The following is a 14506-nucleotide window of genomic DNA, read 5'->3' as shown; positions in this document are numbered from 1 at the left end:
AAGACTTTCCCTAGTCTAATTGCTAATACTTTAGAAAAAAAATTATAATTGGAGCACAATAACGAAACAGGTCTCCAGTTTTTAATGTCACTTAAGTCTCCTTTTTTGGGTAAAAGAGTAAGAACTGCCCTCAGACAACTCAGTGGTAGAAGCCCTCTTGCTAAACTATCACTGATAACTTCAAGCAGATCCTCTCCCATAATAGCCCAATATACCTTATAGAATTCAAAAGGGATACCATCTATCCCTGGAACTTTGTAGAGCTTTATACAGTTCTTTTGAGCTAATAGCCTTACTAAATTTTGCATTATCTTTATCAGATGCTTTTGGTAGCTCTTCAAAAAAAATTTTTTTTTCGGTTTATCATCCTGGTCTATTCTTTGTTCAGAACTATAAAGATACTTATAAAAAGCAACTGCTCTTTTATGCATTTCAGCTGGATCTGACAACAGAACCCCACTTTCAGTGTGCAAACTTTGAATGTAACACCTTTGGCCATTCTTTTTTTCTAAACCAAAAAAAAAAAAAAAAAAAAAAACTTGGATGGAACATCCATCTGCTCTATATTCTGGAATCGTAATCTGACCAATGCCCCTTGCGCTTTCATTCTGTATAACTCCGACAAAGCAGATCTTTTTGAGAGAAGGGACTCTATATGGTCTTGATTTCCAGATGTCTGAATTAAACCTTGAACTTTTAAGATATCATTTTCTAAACTCTTTATAGATTGAATTAAATATTTTGTGACATTTTGAGTATATTGTTGACATAATTGCTTAATTCGCACTTTGCCAATATCCCACCATTCCTGTAAAGAAAAAAAAATTACTTTTTCTTCTCTAAAATTCTTCCAGTAAAACTCAAAAAACATCTTTAAACTGTAAATCACTCAACAATGTTGTATTGAAATGCCAATAAGCACTGTTTAACTTTACAGAACTTAAAGTTATTGTACATACAACTAAACTATGGTCAGAAAAGCCCACTGGAACAATAGAACAATTTTTAAAAAATTAAAATGGTACTTAAAACAATAAATCCTATCCAGTTGTGCCAATGATATCAAATTATCACAAGCTTGCGTCCATGTATACTGTTTTACATTTATGTGGAAATTTCTCCATACATCAAATAAATAATTTGTTTCTATCATTTGTATAAGCTTTCTGCGTGAAGCCATATGCGGTTCAATATGATTCCTATCTATGCTTTTTTCCATACAATTAAAATCTCCACCCAAAACTAAAAACTCAATACATTTTTCTAATTCTGCACATAATTTATCTAAAAAAAAAAAAAAACATTGTCTACTTGTGAAGTTGGTGCATGGTCTTCAAATTGAGCTCTAATCATTAGTAATCTACCTTTTACAATGTCTTCTACCAAAAAAGATAAAATAAAACTGCAACTCCTCCACTTAGTGAAGTGTTGTGGCTTAAAAAAGAGAGACCAACCCATTCTTTAGACCACTCAATGGCATTTTTTTTCCATCGTTGTGCATTTCCTGTATAAACAGGGCATCAATTTTGTTCTGTTTCATTACTTCATATATCTCTGCTCTTTTTCTGCAATCCCTAGCTCCATTCACATTTATTGAAGCAATGCGAATGTCACTCATTCTTACGGAAAAGGAAGAAAACGCACTATAAAGAGCAAGATAACTAAAAATGGTATAAAACTAAGCCATTTCACCATCACCACTATTCAACTAAATTTGAATTTTTATGACGATCTTCTTTAAACGATAGACTTCTTTGTCTGTAAATTGTCCCTCACTCATTAAGCACTTACAGTTTTCAACAAGTCATTTTAGATCTGGAAAGTATTCTACAATTTGTACTCCTCTTACATTCTTGGTCAATTTCAAGATTTTTTTTTGTTTGTTTCTTCTACTCCATAATCTAGACATGTCCAACTGGACTGCAAACACACAGAAACATTGGAATCAGAGAACTCACTCTCACTACCATCATCATCTATGTTGTTCTTTTTTCTGTTTCCTGTTTTTCTTGCTTGTTTTAATACAGCACCATTTTCATTATTTATCTAAATTATTTAAACACAACCTGATCCATGTCCATTAAAGAGCATTCACCTTGGTTTACACTTTCAGCAAGAGATTCTGCATCAGAATATTGACTCAGACTCGCTGGTGTATCATCCATAGCTTCCTCACTATCATCACAAGCATTCACTTTATCACTTTTTTTCTCACTTTCATTAGCACTCTCACCAACTAAAACAACAGATTTATTGCTGTTTAATACAGCACTAGTGGGACATGATTTAGTCAGATCAGACTCATTAGCATTTTCATCTGCTGATCTTTCTGATTCGACTCCCTGTTCAGGAGGCAGTCTGGTTGCGGTCAGATTATTATTTGACAGCTGAGCAGTGCTAGAAACTTCTCCATCTTCCCTTTGCACAGTGATTTCACTTGCACCATCGCTTTGTTTGTTGTTATGAGCACTATTCTCCGGACACGCACGAATTAGATGCCCAGACTTGCCGCACCCAAAACACTTCATCGTGTTTGTAGTGACAAAGACGGTGTAATCGAAATCATCCACTCTAAACTTGAGATTCAAATCAAGCTCAGTTCTATTATCCTTTAAGACCATGTAGGTAAATCTCCTAAATGATATCACGTCTTACTAAATCAGATTTACTCCCTATTACAATCTTTTTCACAGGAGCTATCAGTTTACCAAAACGTGCCAATTCCCTAGTCAGCATCTCGTCTTTAATAAAGGGAGGTACATTTGAGATAGTGACTTTTTTAGCGGGGGTGGAGTGTGGGATTACTGGAGTAAACAATCCTCGAATTTCAGTGCCTTTCTCCACAACTTCATTCACTTTCTCCACTGTGCTTAAGAACAGAACAATTGAGTTGTTCATCCTTGATGCTGCTAACACACACTTATGACCAATCACTTCTCTGATGGCCAAACTTCCCGCAGACACCACCTTCACTCCATGGTGTCGTGTGAGTGAATCCAAAGAACTCACACCTTGGGTCGCCATACTTCCCAGTGAATCACTGGATTTGGTGCCCAGCCCAGATTAACTATATATAAGATTCTCAACTTAGTATACAACAAAACAATACAAAAACTTTGAACCAAAATGAAAAAAGAAAAGCTCTTTTTTTGCCACAGCGGGCACAAAAAAAATAAAAAAAAATAAAACCCATGCACTCACCAAACGCACACTCCACTCACTCAACAAATGCTCGCACATGCGCACAGAAAGAGTGTTGGCAGCAAGAAATACATCAAGCTAACTGCTAGCCAAGCTAACATTCCATGGCAGTTGAATCTGTTGACCACAGCTTGGGCCTGCCTAAGGCAGTAGCATCTTTCAAAAATGAAGAGGAGCTGGAGATAATATATCCAGCAGAAGTTTTATCAATCAAAGATAAGAAGAAGATAAAATAGATGATCCTGAAGAGAACCCAGAGATGCTGCTGTCTGACTCCAGTGGACCAGAACCCAACAGATTCTGGTGTAACCTGCTCTTCTTCACTGATAAACCATCAGCTTGGCACAGCACTCTCTGCACTGCCATGAAATGCAGCAGAAAAGGTGACATCAGTAAAGGTAGACAAATCACTCTGGAAGGTGAAAAAGAGATATAAAATGACGCAAACTTGTATCACAACGGTACAGTCATGGTCCAGGGGTCAGAACCCAGCCTTAATGAATTCCAGAAGAATTTCAGAGACTTTAAAATGGAGGTTTAGAGGTTTAAGAGAGATCCTGAGGTGAAGAGCAGTGTAGAGTCCTGCACCACTAACACTGACCTCAGCTCAAGCCCCCCTGTAGCATACAGACACCCTGTTTCTCTTGCATCTCCAAAGATCAAGGCCTTGAGAGACACTATCGCTGAGCTGGAGCAGGACTACTTCCTGTTTAAAGAGGAAACTACCAACAGCCTCTGCCAGCTCCAAAACCAGACAAGCCACCTCAGCATACAACAAACTCAACAGCTCTGCTCTGCTGTCAGACTGCTGGAGGAGAACAACCAGGAGCTGCGAGAGGAGCTGAGAAGGGTGAGAGAGGAGCTGATCAAGAGAGATCAACACAGCAATATGCTGGAGAAACAACTGGAGGAGATGAGACAACAGCTACACACAAACACTAAGCACATCATAACATCAACAGTGTACCAGGACACAAACACTCAAAGCCTCTCCTCCTGAACACATCAGAAAAACAACACATCATCAGCAGTGTCAACACACAAACACACACCATTACATCCCCAGAGACATTCCACTAAACATCATCAATGCCATTAATGCAGAGATAACTGATGTGTGTGCACTCGTGCTGAATGTTCACATAGCAAAGCATCAGTGCATCACTCATGAACACCTATATGACCATCTCCACATTCATCGAGAGGGCATGAGAATATTTGCTAAAACAATCAAGGACGTCACACTGAAAAGCCCCCATAACACACCCCCTGATCGTGAGGAGAGGGTAAGACAGCCTGCCGGCAGACAAACGGACAGCTATGCTGCCGCTGTTGTCTCAGGAAGAGGTATTGCAGACACAAGTGACTTCAGCCAGATAAAAAAACATGCTGAAACATTTATGTGACAGTCTATTAGGTTAATCAACAGTCCTTAAGCATATTCATTATTTCTTAATTTATGTTACTGTATCTTTTTGTTATAGAATTGACATTATAAGGTATTTCATTTAATTTGGTATTTCATAATATGATTGGGTCATGAATCATACTTTCTTATTTCTGGTAAAATCACAATGTCATCACTTAAAATCACATGATGTAACATCCAGGGTATGTTTTCTACTGCCTTAGGAGAAAAAGCAAGAATCTTGATTTTGTAAATATTGTAGATAGTTCGGATTTCATAATATGAATTGAGACATGGAGTCGATTAGAGTCAAAAACTTATACCCCTTCAAGCTACAGATAATTATATATACCATCAGTGAAACACCCTCACATTAAAAATGGAAGAGATTCAGGAGGAATTATTGGTTGGTTTAAAAAACATCTTTTCCATTACTTTCAGCCTGTTAAAAAAGATAACACATTTTTAGATGAAAATGAAAAAGGAACTTATTTGTTCAGATGAGGACACTTACCTGTGTGCCACCTACATCTCCCCACATGAGCCAACCTATTATAGTGAGGAGATCCTCTCTACATTACAATCTGAGATCATTCAGTTTCAGTCTCTAGGCTCAGTCCTGATGATGGGGTATCTGAATGCAAGAATTGGGAAAGAACTGGATTATATTAATTCATTTATTGATAAGTTTTAATTATAATAATACAAACATACATCAAAACAAACATCCTACTAAACCACCTCTGAGTTATGACAACACGATAAACAAAAATGGAAATTCTGCAGTGCTGTAAAAGTATGAGTCTCTATATAGTGAATGGCAGAACAAAGGGTGATTCTCTGGGCTGATTTACCTACTGCTCCTCTCTAGGCAGCAGCACAGTGGACTACGCCATCACAGATCTAGACCAAAACAAGATAAATTACTTCACAGTGATGCCACAGCTACCATTCTCAGACCACTGTCACATTGTCATTAGTCTTAAAAAGTCAGCCAGTCTTCTACCATCTTCAGATCAGAAGTCTAAACTGTATCCCCTCCCAACTAGATTCTTCTGGAGAAAAGATAGTCCAGTCCAGTATGAGGCTGAACTCCACAGCACTCAGGTTGAGAATAGGATAGGTGCGTTTCTCTTCACCACATTTGGAGAAGATGAGAAAAGCATCAATATGGAAACAAAACAATTAAATAAAATCTTTTTCACAATTGCCAGCAAATCACTGAAAAAAAATCTAAATGAACAGGAGTAAAAAGAAAATTGCTAAAACTGACTGGTTTAACAATGAATATCAAATGTCAAGAAAAGAACAAAGATTGTTATCAAATAAGAGACCCCTCAAACCAACAAACATATGCCACCTATCAATTAACTCCAAGTCAAAAGCTGAACATATGACAACAAAGCTCAACAAGATTGAGGAAGCAGTTGATCAAAATGTATTTTGGGAATTATGGAACAATTTAAAGAAGTCCAAAAAAAGAGGAAGAAAAGACCCAAACACCTGGACAGAACATTTTGGAAACCATTATACACAAAGTGAACTAAACTTCACCCCCAAAAAAATATGTCCTTCCAACTACATCAACTAGAATACACAATAAAGGGTCAGTTAATTCATTTGGAAACCCCCATATCACTAAAGGAACTCAAAAATAAAAAAATCTTGCAGCTCAGATGGAACTTGCAAAGAGATGTTGAAACATGACAGCCCCAAACTGAATGAGGCCATTCTCAAATTATTCAATTTGCTCTTAAAATCAGGATACTTTCCTGAGGAGTGGAAAGAAAATCAAATTACCCCAGTTTTCAAACAAGGTGACACATTTAACTCAAACAACTATAGGGGCATTTCATTGAGCAGCAAGCTCGGCAAACTATTCTGCTGCATTATGAATGACAGATTAGTCCAATATCTCCAAGAACAAAAGACTTTACACAACTGTCAAATTGGATTCATGCCAAAACAGAGAACAACTGATCATACTGTATATACACACTGCACACACTTATACACAAACATGTCCACCAAATAAAACAAGGAAAAATATTTGGTTGCTACATTGATTTAAAAGAAAAAAAAAAAAAAAAGCCTTTGATTCAGTTTGGCATAACAGACTCTTCCTAAAACTTATTCAGAGTGGAATAGGATGAAAGGTCTATGATTTAATTAAGGACATGTACAAAGACAACAAATGCTGCATTAAAATGAACAACAAAAGAACTGATTATTTCAGCCAGAATAAGGGAGTGCGTCAAGGCTGCAGCCTAAGCCCAACTTAATTTAATATTTACTTAAATTAACTGGCCACAATGCTTCACAACTCTTCTAGCCCTGGACTCACTCTAAAGCAGTGTTTCCCAACCTTTTTTCTGCCATGGCACACTTTTTACACCACTATCCCACATAGGCTAACCATCATCAATATTTTTTCTTTTCAAGAACTTGTCCATGTTTTCTGTCCGTCTTAGTAGCATGTTTACTTGTTTGAAATTCGGCTATGCAAAAATAAAATAAAATAAAAAATAAAATCACATAGGTATGCTACGCTGTGTGAGGTCACAGGTGGCAAGAGCGCTAAATGGGTAATGAAAAAAACAACAAATTTACTTCTTTTCTAATTTGTAGATTTGTTCTTGCAATTCCACAACAAATTACAGGGATGCAAACTCATGAGGGGTGAAAAAGGTAAGACAATCACTGGTCCACGAAAATTTTTTCTGGGGATATTTTTTTAAAGAATAAGCTAAAAGCACCAATTCCAGCTATTTTAGTGATTCAAGTTTATTCAAGTTTAAAATTGTGCTGAATTAGCTGCAAAATAAAGAGTATTTTGGTGAGGCTTGCTTTTGTTTCACAAATTTGTTCAATTTTATTAACTGTTTAGTTCAGTGACCCCTTCTGGAAATGTCACTAGGTGGCAACAAATGAGCATCTTATGTGCTATGAGTGAGTCAGTGAATCATTTTGAGTCGTTCATGACCGAAATCTACCAAGAGACTTTATAGTGTTTAAGCATTAAAAGAACAAAGCATATCTAGTCTTCCTTCAGTCTGAGCATTATTTTTCATCCAAAAAGACAACAATAATAGTCTAATAATTGTGAGTTTCAATAACGTCCTTACCTTCTCCTTTATTAAAACTTGCATGGCTACAAATCTACTGACTTCAGTATAAGAATTATAAACACAAAGCAGACCTACTGTCATGTTTATTCTTTTGGTTCATGTTTTTCATGTCTTTTATTTTGAAAATCTAGTTCCTGTTTCATGTCATGTGGTCCCCTGGTCATGTGATTTCATGTTTCCCTCCATGTTCATGTGTCTTGTTTTCATTGGTTTATTGTCTTGTTATCTTCTTTAGAGTTCTTAGTGTTCATTGGTTATCTTTGTCATGCGTTCTCCCATGTCCAAGTATTTAACCCTCATGTCATGTCAAGTTCATGTCATGTCATGTCAAGTCAAATGCATGTTTATGTTTTATCCACGTTTGTAGTTAGGGTTTATTGGACTCATTGTCTGTTCCTGCCTAACATTGCCAGCAACGTTACATCTATGGTATCATTTTCCTACAGTAGCCTATTTAAACTGCTGAGCATGGCATTTATCAGAAAAGACCACAATAATAGACAAATAATAATAATTTTGAGTTTCAGTAATGTGCTTTCGTCATTGTAAAGAAAAAAAGCTTGCAGTTGCTTTGATAGCAGAAAGTAATAAAAGGACTAATTTATGTTTAAGTCTAAGCATTTTCTTGGTGAATTTAAATTAGTTCAATAACTGGGGTCTCTGATATTCGTAAACGATAAGGTAATATTTAATTAAAAGAAATTATGAGACATTCAATGTCTCTTCACAAATTTGGACAGTTTTTAAATATTTCTTGTTGCTTAGTACTCTCAAAGTCATTATTGGTGAAGCAAAAACGTGTGTGTGAAAAACACTTTGGTGTAAAGTGACGTCACTTCATAGACTTCAATGTATTCTGTAGCGCTGACGCGAGTAATGTGAAAGACCCTTAATGCGCATAAATATCAGTCACTTTTACACATAAATCATTGCTCTTCACAATCACAAAAAACATTTTGGTTTCAAAACGGCGAATTTCTCCGAAAGGTGAGCAGTTTGGATCCCTGAAATTCTTTTTTTTTTATTTTTATTTATTTTATTTTTTTAATATATATGCATTTATTTATTTTGTGGAATTTTATAATTTTCCACGGCACACCTGACAATCTTTCATGGCACACTAGTGTGCCGCGGCACAGTGGTTGGGAAACACTGCTCTAGAGGACAGAGAAATTAAATGTCTTCTGTACGCAGAGGACCTGCTGCTGCTCTCACCTACCTAAGAGGTATTACATAAAAGCCTCAAGAAAATTACTATAGTAACTGGGCCATATCAATAAACATGGACAAGTCTAAAGTCCTAATTTTTGAAAAGAAAAATCGTCTTAAAGACAAAAAATATGTTTTTACATTTGGGTGCGAAATTATTAGCCATGTTACCAGTTACAGTTACTTAGGTCGCAATCTCGGCTTCTGGACAATTTGACATGGCTGTGAAGGACCTAACAGACAAGGCTTGTAGGAATTTTACAGTCATCAAACCCATCCTTTGGGACCCAAATATAAACTAAATTATGAATCCTGTGACAAAAGTTCATTTGAAACTTTCCACCTTGAATTATGTAAAAACATCCTGGGAGTTCACAGCATTGCTTCTAACCTGGACTGCAGGGTAGAACTGGGCAGATTTCCTCTCTTGACACATTCAAAAGAGAGCCAGTAAATTCTGGTTCCACCTATCAGTCTCTGCCCCAGAAAATCACAATAACTGTGCATTTATACACAGAGCAGCACACCCAGAGAGTGACCCTTCACAGTACTTAGTGGACAAGCACCAGCTAAATGTATCAATTCAATTCAGACAGGCAAAATTAAAACAAATACAAAACACGACTCAAGAAGAATATATTCATCATTGGCAAAGAAAACTAAAAGAAATAAACAAATGAACCTATTTCCAAAAAAATTAAGACGGAATATAAATTGGCATTATATCTGACCAAAATTAAAGACTACCATCACAGGAAGCTCCTTGCAAAGTATCGTGTGAGTGAGCACAGTCTGGCTGTAGAGATGGGTCGGCACATGCAGAACTGGAGACTCGGAGAGAACAGACTGTTTTCACACTGCAATCAAGGAGTCATAGAGGATGAACTTCACTTCCTCACTGAGTGCAGTAAATATGAGACCACCAGACACAGATATTTTAAACTCATAGGACAGATACTTCCTGAATTCAGCAGAATGAGTAATGCGGAGCAAATTTCACATGTTTTTAGAGAAAAAGCTGAATGTATAGATTTAGCAGCAGAGCATGTGTTCTCCTGTCATGATCTGAGGGAGAGAGGGTGACCCCTCAATAAATACTGAAAGTGTCAGTTTAATTTACTGTTAGGATATTCATTGTTCTCTGTAGTTACTTTTCTTTACATGTTGTGCACTTTCCTGTATGGTTATTATTATTAATAATATTGTATTATTTTACTTTTTTTATGTATATAATACATGTTTTCTTTTTTGTTTTTTGTTTTTTAATGAATGCTTTGGCAACATTGTACATTGTATACGGTCATGCCAATAAAGCTAATTTGAATTGACTTGAATTGAGAGAGAGAAGAAAGAAAGAAAGAAAGAAAGAAAGAAAGAAAGAAGTGAAAATAACCCTGGCAATTACAAGCAGAAGCAGGGATTATTGAAAGCTGCCTGATCTTAGAAAGCCTCTCAATATCTCTCAGAACAGGGGTTTTCAAACTTTTCGATGCCTAGGATCCCCAGATATGATGATCCCCTTGCGAGGGACTCCTATTCCTAAAATATATATATATATATATATATATATATATATATATATATATATATATATATATATATATATATATATAAAAAAAATTATGTTATAAAAATGCTAATTTTTTTCCCCTTGCCATCTTATTATCACTATTAATGTTGTCTGTATACCTTAAAAAATGTTTTTTTTTTTATTTTTTTTATTTATTTATTTTTTTTTTATTAAAATCAAATTTATTTGTATGGTGCTTTTACAATAAATATTATTCTGCAGTTTTATTGAGAATACAGTATGGCCTTACAACTCCCAGTGAGCAAGCTAAAGGTAACATCCAAAAGGTTCAATATCACAAACATATATGCAGATTTATTTTTCTTACAGTTAAAACAGAAACATTGGCTTGACTTATGCCATGTTTGTGGCAGTACTATCTGTTTGTTTAATGAATGGCTGACAGGGATCTGTTTGAGAAACCTGTTTGAAAATGGTCATTATTTTTGCATTTCCTTTTGGTGACACTATAGTGACACAGAAATTATACACACTTTGCCTTTAAATTTGCAGACCAGAGCCCAGTAGCATCACAAGCAGGCTTCAGTGCGAGTTATTTGAATATAGGCTTTAATGAAAACAATTCAAAGCAATCAATTCACATATAGGATATTTGGAAATAAAATGATTAGCTGTATAATTTGAACAGACATGGAAAATAAACTAGTGAGAATAACTGCAACACACACACACACACACACACACACACAAAAACAGTAACTGAGTATCCTTCAATTGATAGGCATGTCGCAATGTGCTGCAGTGCTTCTGGTGCTTGAAGTTTAGATGGCTTTGTTGATAATAATGGGAGTGATCTAGTTTTGTCATGAGTCAATGCTCGACACTTGCTTCCAGTGTTGACATGGTGTAAGCCAGTGTTTCTCAACTGGTGGTTTGTGACCCAAAAATTGGTCACAGGTCTCTTCGGATTTGCGGATAGCAGTGAAATAATAATGTCAGGGTTATTCCTCCATTGTAATATTTCAGCGTCCCAAGCAAAATTTTGTCCAACCGAGGCAAATTGAATTATAGTCTCTCACGTTCTGCATTTTATTTACGTGATATGAAAGAAGTCTGGTTTCCAATTGATCCTTCGCCAAGCTTTGCAGAACTCCCCATAGGAATGAATGGGTGATTGTCAGGAATAATCACAACTAGAAATTGCAGGTCCAGGATGAGATCTGCTTCTGTGAGAGTGTGGATGTCAGCTTCTTCTCTCCTCACCAGCACAGGTGATAGTAAAGTGGTTTAAATAGCAGGGTTGTTGCTTAAGAAATTTATCAAGCATCTCATATGCACTGTTGCATCTGTTTGCTCTGTGAGTAGAAGATCACACAACCCCGTCACAAATGCTATGATGGAATTCAAACCCTTATCATCAGGTGTGCACACTGTCCTTACAAGCGTGTGACCAGCAATAAGCAAAAGCCAGTGAAATGGAGAGTGTGCAAGAGGAGAGAAAAGTCATCGAGAAAAAAAAGAAATGAAAACGTCACCCACGTCTCCTGAACCGCTGCCTCATCATTATTTTCTGCTGTTTTCCCCCAGTCCTGTGCAAATCAGTGCAATGACGGGCACAAGCTCATCTTTCATATTGTTTGTTGTCGTGCTATCATGAATAAACTCTGCCGTTGCTATGTGCGTGGGTTTGTGAAAGAATTTTGAGATCGTAATTTCATTCAGGCATGAATGGTCATGTCTTTGATACACCTAGTCTGCAAACAGTCTTATTTTTGCACTTGACTTTAGTGTATGTGCTTAACGTGTGTGTTGGTTTCTATATCTGTCTCTGGCACGTGCCACTGCGCTGCCGAGGTTTAAACTGAACTCAGAATCGATTCAGAATCATTTGAGAAAGTATTGCGATGCATTGCTAAATTAATTTTCTCCCCCACCCCAATCATATCACATTGTACTTGGACTCGAGAGCATTGTTTTAATCGGGAGCATCTGCTGTTTTTATATTCAATGCAAAAATTTTACAAAAAGACAAACGTGTTTACAACTTAGAAACTGTGCTTTTTTATCTGGGCTTTTACTTTCTATATATCTGGTGAGTGACACAATGATCGTTGCATTTTGCCTTACGTTTGACACTATGGTGTACAATAAATAATCATATTTCATTAGTTATGAAACCAGAAAACTTCTAATTTGTCAGCAAATTCAAAAAGCACTCTGTTCAGAGTTGTTTATATTGCCTTTGCATTGTAAAATCCAGCTTTTAAACTTTAAAACGATACCTATTTTGTGTTGATCTAGAGAGTAGTTATTAAATAATGTGATGTTATTTTCTCTCTGCATGGCAGACAACATGTATAATAATAAATATAACATATTTTGATAAACTTGTGAAATGCTGAAATACTCACAAGCTGAAATCTCACTGGAGAAAGAATTCATGTAAGTGTTCGCAGCTCCTTAAACACTAAACACACCACATTGAGCATCACGCATGATCTGTGTGTGTAGTTTGTGATGTATGACAGTCAGAGAACACAGTGGCGCCTCTCCTTCATTCTGAAGCATGCAGAGCATGCAGACTGTATATTATTTAATAAAATTACATAATTTTGCTGTTCAGTGATATGTGAGTACTTACATATTGAGATTTGAATTTGATTAATTGTCAAATTGTCATTGTTTTCATCTAAAAAATGTCACATCACATAAAATTGTGCTAATATCAATATATTGGTGTGTGGTACCGAAATTAGCAACACAATTTTAATTTTAAAATTAAAATATAGCTGGATTAAATAAAAATAAATGCAAAAAAATAATAAAAATAAAAAAATCTACAGCATAGGTTCAATGCAGAAGTATAAACCAACCTAAAGGCAATACATTTGGACATTTTCATAACATAACCACCATACATATACAAGCTTTTTCAAACACGGTCAAATTGCATGGTTGCTCAATTGATCGAACAATGTCATTGCCCTTGCAAAGCAAAGGACTAGGGTATGAGTCCTGAAGAGCATATGAGGCAAAAGAGTCATAGATGCAGTACAAAATTAAGTTTTCAGCACAAGTTTTTCATGTAATATTTGCTTTTTCTGACAGTATCGGTTTGGTTTAGGTTTATGGTTTATGTTTAGGTTTGGAACAACTTGAGAGCAGGTAAATAATTACATTTTTGGGTGAACTGTCCTTTTAACATAATAATGCTATTATTAATAATAATAATTAATATATAAATACACACATCACCTTTAAAAACCCTAATCTGAAGGTCTTAATCTGGCAGGAAGTGAGTGAGTACCAACATCCCTCAGCCCTGCTGTGTAGGGTACTCAAATCACCACCAAATTAAACATTGGACTTTGACTTGGCAGTTTGGAAAGCCATTAAAACAGTAATGGCAAGGTCACTTTTGTGCTGAAAAAGTATCACCTAAAGCAACCTTGTGCAAGCTTTTACCTTTAAACTGACATGAAAGGAACATAGCAAATGACTAATGCTTAAATAACTGTATTTTTAAGGTAAAACCACCTCTGTGACAGAAGTGTTTTGACCACCCCTGACCCAGCATCTCCCCTGTGGCAGTCTTGCAGTCTTCTCTGCAGGTCAACCTCTCCTCCGAAGACCATCTGTGAAGCATCTCCCTCCATTCATTACAACTGTCCAGGAAAGCTTGGGATGTTTGGGGCCAACTCTCCTGGTCTTGCTTCCTCTTCCCATTGCTAGCACCATGGGATACAACATATCATAAGTCCAAGTCTCTCTCTTAGTCTGTTCCTACTGTCCTTCCTCCATCTCTTTATCCTCCTCTTCATTTTTGAGCAATAGAGTCACTCTCACGTGTCTTCTCCCAGTAGATGCGCGCATCTCGCAGAGAGACAGAGTGACCCTGACACCATTGCATGCTTGTGGAGACCGATGTAAGCGAAAACCTGATTGATTCAAGCCTGTTTTCCTGGCAAAACAAGGCATGGGTTTTGTTTTGTAAGTCATAAAGGGATATAGGAGAGGGCGTTAGAGAGA

The sequence above is a fragment of the Myxocyprinus asiaticus genome, chromosome 2 (genome assembly GCF_019703515.2).
Source record: "Myxocyprinus asiaticus isolate MX2 ecotype Aquarium Trade chromosome 2, UBuf_Myxa_2, whole genome shotgun sequence".
NCBI lineage: Eukaryota > Metazoa > Chordata > Actinopteri > Cypriniformes > Catostomidae > Myxocyprinus > Myxocyprinus asiaticus.
The sequence above is the reverse complement of the archived record's forward strand: the minus strand, read 5'-3'. Positions refer to the sequence as shown.